Here is a 15,285-nt window from a genome sequence, read left to right as displayed (position 1 = left end):
GGAAAAATAAAGTAAAAATAGAGGGTGAAGCAATCCATAAAAGACTCTTAATTACAGAGAACAGGCTTGGGCCAACATGGCGGAGAAATAGGGGGATCCATACTTCTGTGTCTCTCAAATAAAGAAGGGTTAAAGCCAAAGGACTTTGAACCCCAAGAATCAGGGAGGAAAAGAGACAGAGTCTACCAGGGAGAAAACAGGAAAACTAGATGGCTCCATAGGTGGGTGATTGCGAACTGGAGGAGATAAAGGGGTTGCAGAGACATGTAGGGGAGGGATCCCTTTCTTCAGAGAGACAAAGGGAAAAGAAAGAGTGGCTGGGGAGTGTAGAACTGTATCTGGACAAGAGAAAAACCTCCAACCAGGATGGAGAGGTATCCCATCTCTAACTGGAAGGTTTTCTTCAGCCTGGGGCTGGCTGCCCTGTCNTAGGACTATATCTGGATAAGAGAAAAACCTCCAACCAGGATGGAGAGGTATCCCATCTCTAACTGGAAGGTTTTCTTCAGCCTGGGGCTGGCTGCCCTGTCCACAAACCTGGGGAAGAAGGGATTTATCTCCCAGTTCAGAGGTAGGTCAGGGGCACAGTCTGCATCAGGAGAAACAGTCTCCTTCCCTGAAGTACTGCGCTACAGGCAAGGGACCACATATCAGAGCGAGAGTTTAAAATCCAGATAAGCGTGGGACACAGGAAACTGCAGAGTGAGACAGCCCACCTCATAGGGGCCCATAGGAAGTGAGGACGGATCCAAAGGAGTGATTTACAACACCTGCTACATGAAGGTATGACTAGGGGGTCGCTATTTTTCTCCCCAAAACCACCAAGGCAGGGCCGCAGGGATTGATCCTCAGGGCCCACATGGAGGTGGGACCTGCCTACACCAAATCATGCCCCTCTGCATTGGTTAAGGGCTTATCTACTGGAGCTGGGTAGACGCTCTGAAATCAGACGGTGCCCTCTTCCGGACCAGCACTGCAGCATGGCCTAGATGAATTCTAGATCGATTCTTGTTATTTAGATATATTCTCCCTTTTCTCCTTATCTCTTCCCTCCTCTAGGCTGGTTACTCTGGTTATTGGTTTGCTTAAACAGACATATTTAATCCATTCTCTTGATGCATGTTCTACACCTCCTTCTATACTTTCCTTTCTCTCTGGAATAATCAGGCCATATAGTTTCTTCTGGTGACTATATCTTCTTTTTCCTCACCTTCTTATTTATTCTCGTTTCTCTTTCTCTAGATTAAGCCTTTTAGTCTCTGACTGGTCAATGTTCATTTTCTCTTTCTCCTCGCCATGGTTAATTCCTCTTTATATATGTTCTTCCATTAACACTGCATCAACGCTGTTCTTTAATTGTAGCTGGTATTTCTGGGGTTTTTTTTTTAGATTGTTTTTTGTTTTCTTCTTTTATCTCTGTTTGTTTGCTTGTTTATTTTATTTGTGCATTTGCATGTTTTTCTTTCCTGTTTGTTTGTCTACTTGTTTTCCCTAAGAGGTTACTTCAAGCATACCTGGCGTAGTGTCCAAAACATCAATATGAGTAGGGAAATAACATAACCAAAGACATAATAACAGACATCAAGTAACACTCTCCAAAAAACACCCCCTGAATGGCCAAGCCCTAGACAGTGCATGAACCATCTTTAAAAACGCAGTGCTCACAGGTTCAGAGAACATAAAAAGCTTTTAAAAATTACAAGGGATAAAACACTAGCCAAAATGATGAAAAGGAAAAATTAACCTCAAAAGAAATTCCAGGAAAAAGTGACAGGCAAAGAATTGATTAAAATAGATATAAGCAACATAACTGAAAAAGAATTGAGAGTAATAGTCATAAACTGGACTGGTGGCGAGCTGCCACGAGTCCAGGGGAAAGGAAAGAAAAGCTGAGATTGCTCATAGAGCCTTCCCTGGAGAAGAGAGAAAACATTGGTTTGGAAAGACAGTGTTTTTTAGCTCTGGCTGGGGTGCTGACTTTAAACTAGGTGCCCTGGTCCCAGAAGGCGCCAGGAAAAACTGAAATGCTGTGCGCCCGGCACCATCCATGGCGGCAGCTGTGCAGTAAACCGGCAGCAACGCCTGCTGACCGCCGGCGGTCCGGCGCCAGGTGAAGCTGCAGTGGCATGCGACAGCAGCCTGCTAAAGTAGCAGGAGCGCGCTGCATCGACACGGACTCTACAGACGTGAAGTTGCTACGTTCCCCGTATGTAATCAGGTTATATCCCTGCTTGACCCCTGCGGATCTGAGGCTGAGACACTTCCCTCACCCCACCACCAACTGCCAGGCAACAGGGAAGCAGGGACCTGTGGCACTGTTCAGGGCAGTATAACAAAGCCCACGGACAGGGACCAGGAAACAGGCGGGGTGTGGGGCATAGAACTCAGCCCACCTTGGCTACATCCTCAGCACAGGGAGATCGGACCGAAGAAGTGTTTTGCAACACTTGGTTGAGAAGGGACTGGGGCGACGCCATTCTTCTCCCCACAACCACCAAGGAGGGGCCTCAGGGAGGCCAGTGGACACAGTGGAGAAAACACCTCCCTACACCAAACCACGCCCATCCCCTCCAGATAGCTGTTTCGTTGTTTTTGGAGCTTTTATTACCTGAGCCTGGGTTTGTGTGTTTATTGGTTTTATCTGTGGGTTTGTGTACCACTGTTCCCTCTGTGGTTGTCTGTTTTTTTTTTCCAGGACTGCCTCAAGAAACAAGCCAAACATCACATGGTGGAGACTCCCACATACCACTATCACTAGGGAAACAAAAGAACCAAACGCTCCACAAGAGAAACCAAGAGACACCATCCAAAGACCACTTCCTTAACAGACAAGCCCTGAACAGGCAAAGAGCCCTCTCTAATACAGCAGAACTTGCAGGTTACGAGTNCATGGAGGACATCAGAGAAACTATGGCTACAAATAATATGGAGCTTCAAAAATACTTATGGTGAATTAAAAAAATGGGATAACTGAGATACATAATAAACTGGAAGCATCCAATGCACGGACTGAAGAGGCAGAAAGGAATGACAGGAGATCTTCAATGTGATGAACACAAAAAATATGCAGTCAAGAATCCTCTATCGAGAAAGCCTGTCATTCAGAATAGAAGGAAAGATAAAAGTCTTTCCAAATAAAAATTGAAAGAATTTGTCACCACTAAAGCACCCCTACAAAAAATCGTGAGGGTGACACCCTGAGGGAAGTATTGCAGGGAACAAATATACCAGTGATACCACCACAAGCATGAATCCCACAAAGGACACAAAGACTCTAAACCCACATATTTCAATAATAACACTGAATGTAAATAGGCTGAATGCTCCAATCAAAAGACATAAGGTAGCAGAATGGAGAAAAAAACCAAAATCCATCAATTTGCTGTCTACAATAAATGCATTTTAGACTGGAAGATGCCTTCAGATTAAAAGTAAGGGGATGGAGAAATATCTATCATGCTAGGGAAGTCAAAAGAAAGCTGGAGTAGCTATACTTATATCAGACAAACTGGACTTTAAATTAAAGACAATAGCAAGGGATGAAGGAGGGCATTATATAGTAATTAAAGGGTCTATCCATCAGAAAGAACGAACAACTTTAAATTTCTACGCACCGAATATGGGAGTACCTAAATACTTAAAGCAATTAATCACAAACAGGAACAATCTTATAGATAATTTTGTGCTAATAGTAGGGGACTTTAAAATTCCACTTACAGCAATGGATAGATCAACCAGACAGAAAACCACTAAAGAAACAATAGACTTGAATGACACATTGGACCAAGTGTATCTGACAGATATATTCAGAACTCTACATTCTGAGGCCATGGAATTCAGTTTCTTCTCAACTTCTCATGGCACATTCTCCAAGATAGATCACATACTGGGACATAAAGCAGCCCTCTATAAATATAAAACAATTGAGATCATACCATGCACAGTCTCAGATCACAATGCTATTAAACTCNTAGGGGGGAGATGGGCATGGAGGAGGGCACTTGTTGGGATGAGCACTGGGTGTTACATGGAAACCAACTTGACAATAAACTATTTGAAAAAAATAAAAAATAAAACACAATCTGCAGAAACAAATAATAAAATAAATAAATATATTTTAAAAAATGCTACAAATAATGTGCAAAATAAAATGAAGGCAACCACAACACAGATTGAAGAGACAGGGGGAAGAATAGGTGAATTAGAAGATAAAATTCTGGATAAAGAGGAAGCCGAGTAAAAGAGAGATAAATTGATCCAGGCACATGAAAGGAGAATTTGAAAACTGAGTGATGCAATCAAATGGAGAAATATCTGTATCATATGAATTCCATAAGAAGAAGAGAGAAAGGGGGTGAATGGGTACGAGAGCAAATCATAGGTGCGAACTACCCCAACCTAGGGAAGGAAACAGACTTTGCAATCCAAGAGGTACAGAAAACTCCCCTCAGACATATCCTGAATTGATCTTCTGCATGACATATCATAGTGAATGTGGAAAAATACAAGGATAAAGATAGAATTCTGAAAGCAGCTAGGGATAAACAGGCCTTAACACACAAAGGTAGACTCATAAGGGTAGTAGCTGACCTATGTACTGTAACTTGGCAGGCCAGAGAGGAATGGTAGGAAACCTTCAAAATGATGAATAGGAAAAGTATGTAGACTAGAATCGCTTATCCAGTAAGCCTATCATTTAGAATAGAAGGAGAGATAAAGGTTTTTCCAAACAAACAAAAAATGAAGGAATTATTCACCACTAAACCAGCCCTACAAGAGATCCAAAGGGAGATTTTGTGAGGGAAATGTTGCAAGGAACAAAATGTACCAAAGAGATCACTACAATCATAAACCCTACAGATAACACAATGACTTTAACCCCATATTCTTCAATAATAACAGTGACTGTTAATGGACTAAATGCACCAATCAAAAGACAAAGGATATCAGAAGAGATTAAAAGACAAGATTCATATGTTTGCACGTCTAGGAGTATTAGGAGGAACTTAACGGAAGACCATGGGGGACAAGAAGGGGAAAAATATAAGGGATAAGGAGGGAGGCAAACCATGAGAGTCTCTTGAATGCTGAGAACAAACTGAGGGCAGATGGGATGGGCGGAGGGGAAGGGGCGTAATGAGCATGGAAGAGGGCACCTGTGTGGATGAGCACTGGGTGTTATATTGAAAACACCTTGACAATAAACTATTTAAAAAATTAAAAAAATAAAAGACACAAGATACATCTATTAGTGTCTACAATAGACACATTTAATTAATTAATTAATTATTTTTTTTTACAAATAGTTTATTGACATGTTGGTTTCCATATAACAATAACAAGGGATGAAGAAGCGCATTATATAATAATTAAAGGGTCTATCCATCAGGAAGAGCTAAGAATTATAAATATCTAAGCACCAAATATGGTAGCACCTAAATGCATAAATCAATTATTCACAAACAGAAACAGTCTTATCAATAAGAACGTACTAATAGCAGAGGACTTTAATACTCCACTTACAGCAATGGACAGATGAACTAGACAGTAAATCAATAAAGACACAATGGACTTAAACGACACATCGGACCAGATGGATTAGACAGATTTATGTAGAACTCTATATCCTGAGGCTATGGAATTAAAGTTCTTCTCAAGTGCGCATGGCACATTCTCCAAGATAGATCACATACTGGAACATAAAGCAGCCCTCCATAAATATACAACAATTGAGATCACCCTTGCACACTTTCAGATCACAGTGCTATGAAACTGGATATCAATCACAGGAAGAGTTCTGGAAAACCTCCAAAAACTTGGAGGCTAAAGAACGCCCTACTAAAGAACAAATGAGCCAATCAAGCAATTAGAGAAGAAATTTAAAAATATATGGAAAAAATGAAGGTGAGAATACAACAATCCAAATTCAATGGGATATGGCAAAAGCAGACGTAAGAGGAAAGTACTTTGCACTCCAGGCCTGTTTCAAGAAATTAGAAAAAGCGCAAGTACAAAATCTAACAGTGCACCTAAAGGAACTAGAGGCAGAGCAACAAGAGCACCGCAAATGCAGTAGAAGAAGAGAATTAATAAAAGTCAGGGCTGAAATAAACAATATAGAAATCAAAGAAACAGTTGAACAGATCCATGAAACCAAGAGTTCGTTTTTTGAAAAAATAAACAAATTTGACAAACCTCTAGCCAGCCTTTTTCTTATCAAAAAGAAAAGAGAGAGCACCCAAATAGACAAAATTATATATGAAAACGGGTTTATTACAACCAACCCCTCAGAAATACAAGCAATTATCAGGGAATACTATGAAAAATTATATGCCAACAAACTGGACAACTTAGAAGAAATGGACAAATTCCTAAACACACACTCACTACCAAAATTTACATGGGAAGAGGTAGGAAATCTGAACGGACCCATAACGAGTGAAGAAATCAAATCAGTTATCAAAAATCTCCCAACAAATAAGAGCCCTGGACCTGATGGCTTCCCCGGGAAATTCTAGCAGACATTTAAAACAGAGTTAATCCCAATTATTCTCAAGCTATTCCAAAAAATAGAAATCGAAGGAAAACTGCAGGACTCATTTTATGAAGCCAGCATCACTCTGATTCCCAAGCCAGACAGAGATCCAGCAAACAAGGGAACTACAGGCCAATATCCTTGATGAATACAGATGCAAAAATACACAAGAAGATACTTGCAAATCGAATCCAACAGCACATAAAAAGAATCATCCACCAAGATCAAGTGGGATTCATTCCTGGGTTACAGGGCTGGTTCCATTTTCANAATAGCTCACCTAAAGGAACTAGAGGCAGAGCAACAAGAACGCCCTAAACCCAGTAGAAGAAGAGAAATAGTAAAAATTAGAGCAGAAATAAACAACATAGAGACCAAAGAAACAATTGAACAGATCAATGAAACCAAGAGGTGGTTTTTTGAAAAAATAAACAAAATTGACAAACCTCTAGCCAGGCTTCTTAAAAAGAAAAGAGAGAGCACTCAAATAGACAAAATCATGAATGAAAATGTACTTATTACAACCAACTCCTCAGAAATACGAGAAATTATCAGGGAATACAATGAAAACTATATGCCAACAAACTGGACAACTTAGAAGAAATGGACAAATCCTAAACATATACTCACTACCAAAATTCACACTGGAAGAGATAGAAAACCTGACGAGACTCACAAAAGGGAAGAAATCAAATCAGTTGTCAAAAATCTCCCAACAAATAAGACCCTTGGGCCAGATGGCTTCCCTGGGGAATTCTACCAGACATTTAAAACAGAATTAATACTCATTCCTCTCAAACTATTCAAAAAATAGGAATAGAAGGAAAACATACAGACTCACTTTCTGAAGCCAGCATCACTCTGCTTCCCAAGCCAGACTGATATCCAGCAAAAAAAAGAAAACTACAGGCCAATATCCTTGATGAATACGGATGCAAAAATCCTCAACAAGATACTTGCATATCCAATCCAACAACACATAAAAAGAATTATCCACCAAGATCAAGTGGGATTCATTCTTGGGTTATAGGGCTGGTTCCATATTCGCAAAAAATCAGTGTGATACATCACATCAATAAAAGAAAAGACAAAAATCATATGATCATGTCAATAGATGCAGAAAAAAACATTTGACAAAATACTGCATCCCTTCTTAATAAGACCCTCGTGAAAGTCGGGATAGAAGGGACTTACTTCATCATAAAAGCCATCTATGTGAAGCCCTCAGATAACATCATCCTCAATAGGGAAAAACTGAGAGCTTTTCCCCTGAGATCAGGAACACGACAGGGATGCCCACTCTCACCACTGTGGTTTAACATAGTGCTGGAAGTCCTAGCATCAGCCATCAGACAACAAAAGGGAATCAAAGGCATCAAAATCTGCAAAGAAGTCAAACTTTCACCATTTGCAGACGATATGATACTCTACATAGAAAGCCTGGCAGACTCCACCAGAAGCCTACTAGAATTTATCCACGAATTCAGCAAAGTTGCAGGGTACAAAATCAACGTGCAGATATCGGTTGCACTTTTATACGCCAACNAATAAACATAGTTAAAATGTCATTATTACCCAAAGCAGTCTACACATTCAATGCAGTCCCGAATAAAATGGCACCAGCGTATTTCTCAAAACTAGAACAAACTCCTCAAATTTGTATAGAAACACAAAAGACCCCGAATTGCCAAAGTAATATTGAAAAATAAAACCAAAACGGGAGGCATCACCGTCCCAGACTTTAGCCTCTACTACAAAGCTGTCATCATTAAGACAGTATGGTATTGGCACAAAAATAGACACATAGACCAATGGAATAGAATTGAGAACTCAGAATTGGACCCAAAAGTATACAGCCAACTAATCTTTGACACATCAGGAAAGAGTATCAGTGGAAAAAGGACAGCCTCTTTAACAGATGGTGTTGGGAGAACTGGACGGCAAGATGCAAAGAATGAAAGTAGATCATTTTCTCACACCATACACACAAATAAACTCAAATTGTATAAAGGACCTGAACGTGAGACAGGAAACTATCAACACCCTAGAGGAGAAAGCAGGAAACAACCTCCTTGGCCTCTACCGCAGCAACTTCTTAGTTGACACATCCCCAAAAGCAAGGGAATCAAGAGCAAAAATAAACTATTGGGACCTCATTAAGCTTGTGCATGGCACAGGAGACAAACCATAAAACTAATAGGCAACCAATTGAATGCAAAAACATAGTTGCAAATAACATGCCAGATAAAGGGTTAATATCCAAAATCTATAAGGAACTCACCAAACTCCACAGCCGAAAAACAAAGAATCCAGTGAAGAAATGGGCAGAAGATATGAACAGACTCTTCTCCAAAGAGGACATCCAGATGGCCAAGAGATACATGAAACAATGCTTAGCATCTCTCCTCATCAGGGAAATACAAATCACAACCACACTGAGATACCACCTCACACCAGCAAGAGTGGGTAAAATGAACACATCAAGGGACTCTAGATGCTGGCGGGGATGTAGAGAAACGGGCCCCCTCCTACTCTGTTAGTGGGTATTTAAACTGATGAAGCTCCTCTGGAAAACGGTGTGGAGGTTCCTCAAAAAATCAAGAATAGTACTCCCCTATGACCCAGCAATAGCACTGCTAGGAATTTACCCATGGGATACAGAAATGCTGATGCATAGGATCATATGAACCCCAATGTTCACAGCGGCAGTTTCAACAACAGTCAAAACATGAAAAGAGCTGAAGTGTCCATCAACGGAAAAATGGATTAAGATGTGGTCTATCTATACGATGGAATACTACATGGCAATCAGAAACAACGAAATCTGGCCATGTGTCGCAACATGGATGGAACTTGAGGGTGTTATGCTGAGCGAAATAAGTCAAGCAGAAAAGGACAAATACCATATGTTTGCACGTATAGGAGAATTAGGTGGAACTTAATGGAGGACCGTGGGGGAGATGAAGGGGGGAAATTGTGTGGGAGAGGGAGAGAAGCAAACCATGAGAGACTCTTGATGCTGACAACAAACTGAGGACTGATGGGTGTGGGAGAGAGTGGGCGGTTATGGACACGGAGGAGGTCACTTGTGAGGATGAGCACTGGGTGTTATGTGGATACCAACTTGACAATAAACTATTTGTAAAAAAAAAAAAAGAAAGTAAGGAAAGAAANTTCAAATGTACCTTCTCCAAGATAGATCCCATACTGGGTCAAAAAAGAGCCCTCAGTAAATATAAAGGAGCTAATATCATACCAGAAACAGTTTCAGATCAGAATGCTATGAAACATGAAAACAATCAGAAGAACAAGTTTGGAAAATCTCCAAAAGTATGGAGGTTAAAGTACATCCTACGACAGAATGAATGGGTCAACCAGACAACGAGAGAAGATATTTAAAAATATAGGGAAACAAATGAAAATGAAGATACAACAATCCAAACCCTTTGGGATGCAGCAAAGGACGCTCTAAGAGGAAAGTACATTACAATCCAGGCCTATCTTAAGAAATGAGAAAAACCCCAAATAGAAAATCGAACAGCACACCTATCAATACTAGAAGCAGAACAACAAAGAAACCCCAAACCTAGCAGAAGAAGAGAAATAACAAAGATAAAGACATAAATTAAAAAACAGAGAGAATAAAACAAAAAACAAAAAAAGAGCAGTTGAACAGTCAATGTAACCAAGAATTTGGGTTTTTTTAAATAAATGAAATTGATAAATCTCTAGCCAGCAATCTCCAAAAGAAAACAGAAAGGACACAAATGGACAAAGTTAAGAATAAAACTGGAATTATTACAACCAATTGTTCACAAATTCAAGCAATTATCAGGGTATACTATGAAATATTAAATGCCAACAAACTGGACAACCTGGAAGAAATGAAAAAATTCTTAAAGACCCACACACTACCAAAACTCAAATGGAAAGAAATAGAAAATTTGAACAGACCCATAACTAGTGAAGAAATTGAATCAGTTATAAAAAAAATCTGTCAACATATGAGAACTCTGGATCAGAATGCGTCCCTGGGGAATTCTACCAGACATTTATAACACAATTAATACCTTTCCTTCTCAAGTTGTTCCAAAAAATAGAAATGGAAGAAAAACTTCTGGGCTTATTATATGAAGCCAGCATCACTTTGACTCCCAACCAGAGACCCAGGAAAAACAAAACAAAACAAAACAAAACAAAACACCTACAGGCCAATATTCTTGATGAATATGGATGCAAAAATTCTCAACAAAATCCTAGCAAAAGGAATTCAACAGCATATAAATGATTACTCCCTATGATCAAGTGGGATTCATTCCTGGGTTTCAGGGCTGGTTCAATATTTGGAAATCAATCAATGTGATAGATCACATTAACAAAAAACAAGATAAAAACCATATGATCTTGTCAATAGGTGCAGAAAAACCATTTGAGAAAACACAGCATCCTTTCTTAATAAAGACCCTTGAGACAGTCGGGATAGAAGGAACTTATTTAAACATCATACAAGCCATTTATGAGAAGCCATCAGCTAATATCATCTTCAATGGAGAAACACTGAGAGCTTTCCCTCTGAGATCAGGAACACAACAGGGATGTCCACTCTCACCACTGTTGTTTAACATAGTGTTGGAAGTCTTAGCATCAACACTCTGACCACAAAAGGAAATAAAAGGCATCAGAAAGAAGAAGTCAAACTCTCACTTTTCACAGGCGACATGGTCATCTACATGAAAACCTGACAGACTCCACCGAAAGTCTACTAGAAGTGATCCGTGAATTTAGCAAATTTGCAAGGTATAAAATGAATGTACAAGGGGGCAAGATGGCTAAGAAGTAAGGAGCTCCGTACTTGCACTCGAGCCCATACATCACACGGAAAAGATCTGAAGCCATTGGAAACCTTACAAAACCTGAGAGATTGGGAGAAAAAAAGGACGCAGAATCCACTGAGAAAGCCTTCTAACGTGAGTGCGAACTGGGGAAGATAAAATCGGGCTGGGATCAGAGGCTCCAGGGTTGGAGGTGATCCCTCTCTACCCTCTACAGGGAGTGCAAGGGTAAAAAGAGAGAGTCCGAAACAGAAAAACCTCCACTCGGTGGGTGGGGGGTGGAACCTCCGCTGGGGGCATTGAAAGACCATACTTGCCAAATACCTGCACGCCAGGTCCCCTCGCACCAACTGGTCCCGGGGGTGGGGGGGCTGAGCGCACAGACTGCTTCTTTGTGCTGGCTCCTGGAGGGCTGGACTTCAGAGTAGCGGCGCACCTACCTCCATTGTCCTCCTAGGTGGCTTGGGCCCCTGAAAGAGCCGTGCACGGACACTGGGCGTCTGTGCTCCTTGCTGGCGGGAACTCTAGGGGGAAGGCAAAGAGCTAAAAACTGGGAAATGTGCCTGTGAGTTCGTGTTACAGGTGATGAGACATAGAGGGACCTGGTTTTCCTCACCCCAGCGGGCTCAGCTCACCCGGCAGGAAAGCCCCTGCCCATGCTCGAGAGCCCGACCCAGAAAAGGAAGCAGCAATTCTGACTCCGCCCCCAGAGCTAGGCGGGAGGCCTAGAATTGCCCCGAGGGGGTTGTTTGGGACGTTGTGTCTAAGGCAATTTCAGCGAGGCTCGCAGACTGGGATTGGGAGATTGGGACTGGCCCGAGGTGAAGAAAGCAACCAACTTTAGCTGCGCCCCCTGTACGGGGAGTTTACACGCCCAAAAAGGAGAGGTGCAGCACGTGGTTCAAGAACGGACAGGAGCACCATCACTCTGCTCCCCACAACCGCCAAGGCAGAACTCCCGCCTGAGGCATTGGATCACGCCACGCACATCCCTGCTTCAGAGCTGCCCTACTCCCTTTTTTTTTTCTCTTTTCTTCTTCTTTCTCTTTTCTCTTTTTTTCCCCCAGAACACTGACCTGATTAACTCTGGTCGCCGGCTTGCTTAAACAATCACGAGTCCATTCTGTAGATGTAAATTCTACACCTACNTGGTTTTTTTTTTTTTTTTTTTTTTTGTCTCTTTTACATTTTACAAGCTTTTTGTGTGTTCTTCACCTGAGGATACTGGTATATTAAAGGGTGTTCATACACTGTCTGGGTCCTGGCCATTCAGGAGGTGTTTTGTTTTGTTTTGTTTTGGTTTGTTTTGTTTGAGAGTGTTACTTACTCTCTGTTGTTGTAACTTTGGTTATTTTATTTCTCTACTCATAGTGATATTTTGGATCCTACATCAGGTGTGTTTTGATTTGTTCCTTGAAGTATCCCTGGAAAGGAAAACATACAGACAAACAGGAAATGAAAACAGATGAATGCATGAACAAATAAAACAAATAAGCAAACAGACAAAAACATAACAAAACAAAACAACAAAAGACATTCTAAAACCATAATACCAGCAATACCAGCTATGAGTAAAGAGCAGGGTGGAGGCAGTGCTGATGGAAGAGCATGTACAAAAAGACAAATGACCGGGGTGGTGAGAAAGAGAAAATGAACATAGGCCAGGCAGAGATACTAAAAGGCTTAATCTAGAGAGAAAGAAAGGCGAATAAGGAAGGAGGCAAGGAAAAAGAAACAAAGATAATATTACCCAGAGAAACTATATGGCCTGATTATTCCTGAGAGAGAGAAACGAAAGAAGGAGGTATAGAACATGCATCAAGAGGATGGATTAGATATGTCTGTTTAAGCAATCCAATAACCAAAGTAACCAGCCTAAAGGAGGGAAGAGATAAGAAAGAAAAAAGGGAGAATATATCTAAATAAAAATAATCCATTTAGTGTTAAAATCCAGGCAATGTTGCAGTGCTGGTCAGGTTGAGGAGGCTGTCTGTTAAGCAGCATCTATCCATCTCTAGTACATAAGCTGCTACCCAGCACGGAGGAGTATGGTTTGGTGTATGTGTATCCTGCCTCCACTGTGTGCCCCATGGACGATCCCTGAAGCTCCACCTTGGTAGTTGTGGGAAGAAAAATGGTGACCCCCCCATTCCCTTCTTCACAGACAAGGTGTCCCAAATGACACCTTTGTATCTGTCCTCACTGTGCCTCTGGTTTAGACTAGGTGGGCTGTCTTGCTCCGCTGTCTCCTATATCCCATGCTTCACTGAGTTTTAAACTCCCATTCCGTGCATGTCAATGATGTAGCTCAAATGTATTCCCTTGAGTGCAGCACGTCAGGGCAGGGGGGCGGTTACTCCTGCTGCCTACTGGGCCCCTGAGGTACTACTGAACCCAGAGGTAACTCCCCTCCTCCCCAGGCATGGGAACAGGGCAGCCCGCCCCAGTTGGAAGAAAGCCCTGCAGTTAGAGATGGGATGATAGGATCCCTCTCTGTCTCAGTCCGAGTTTGTTTGTTTGTTTGTTTTTTCCTGTCCAGACACTGTCAGCTGCTCTTTTTCTTCTCTTTGTCTCTCTGCTGAAGGGGATCCCTCCCCTCCATGCCTCCGTGGCCCGGCCAGTTTTATCTCCCCCAGTTCGCCATTATGCACCTATGAAACGTTTTCTCATTTTCTACCTAATAGACTCTATCTCCTTTCCTCTCAGACTTTTGGGATTCAGTGTTCTTTGGCTTCAGCCCTGCTTTGCTTGAGAGACGCTGGAAGTACTGATCCCCCTACTTCTCTGCCATGTTGCCCCCTCTCACAAATTACATTTTTAAAAATTATAAGCTAATCATTACAGATTTATAACTTTTGCCTTATGCAGTTTTGTTTTTAGTCAGGAGTAAAAAAGATTAATAAACAAAAAACTACTTTGTACTCACTTTTTAACACTGTATGTTTCCTTATCAGAGCTCATAATATTTTTTGTGGATTTGGTTGCAGTCTTGTATCTTTTTATTTCAGCTGGAAGGACTCTTTATTACTTATTGTAAGGGGAATTCTTGTGAGAAATTCTCTATTTTTATTCTTTCTAGAAAAATCTTAATTTATTCTTTATTTTTGAAGAATAGTCTTTCTGAATATGGTATTCTTGTTTGATAGATTTCATTTTTAGTATTTTGAATGTTTCATTCATCTGCCTTTTGTCATACTTTGTTTCTTTTTAAAAAAATTAAATGCTTATTTTTGAGAGAGAGAGAGAGCGAAATACAGAACACGAATTGGGGAGGGTGAAGGAGAGGGATCCACAGAATCAGAAGCAGGCTCCAGGCTCTGAGTCCTCATCACAGAGCCTGATGTGGGACTCGGACTCACAAACTGCGAGATCATGACCTGAGCTGAAGTCACATGCCCAATTGACTGAGCCANATCTTACTTTATCTTACTTTGAATTTGTTGAGATTATAGGGTGGGTAGATTAATGTATTCATTAAATTTGTGAAGTTTTGGGGCATTTTTACTTCAAATATTCGTTTTACACCTTTTTCTCGCCTCTCCTTCAGGTACTCCCATTATGCATATGTCAGCACACTTGATAGTACATCAAAAATCTTTTAGGCTCTGTTTTTCTTCCTTCTTTTTCCTTTTCTGCTCCTCCATTAAAAACTCTTGATTGAGCTGTCTTCAAGTTCACTGATTTATTCTGTTTGCTCAAATCTGATGTCAAGACCATCCAGTAAATTTTTGTTACTAACCTATTCTATGCAATTTCCATTTTCTTCTTTCTTATAATTTCCATCTCCTTAGTGATATTCTTTATTTGATAAAATTTCCTTCTTATACTCTCCTATAGTTTTTTAGACACAATTTCCTTTAGTTCTTTGAACATTTTTATAATATCTGATTTAATGTCTTTGTCTAGTAATTCTATTTT

The sequence above is a fragment of the Crocuta crocuta genome, unplaced genomic scaffold, assembly GCF_008692635.1.
Source record: "Crocuta crocuta isolate KB4526 unplaced genomic scaffold, BGI_CrCroc_1.0 scaffold1385, whole genome shotgun sequence".
NCBI classification, from domain to species: domain Eukaryota; kingdom Metazoa; phylum Chordata; class Mammalia; order Carnivora; family Hyaenidae; genus Crocuta; species Crocuta crocuta.
The sequence above is the reverse complement of the archived record's forward strand: the minus strand, read 5'-3'. Positions refer to the sequence as shown.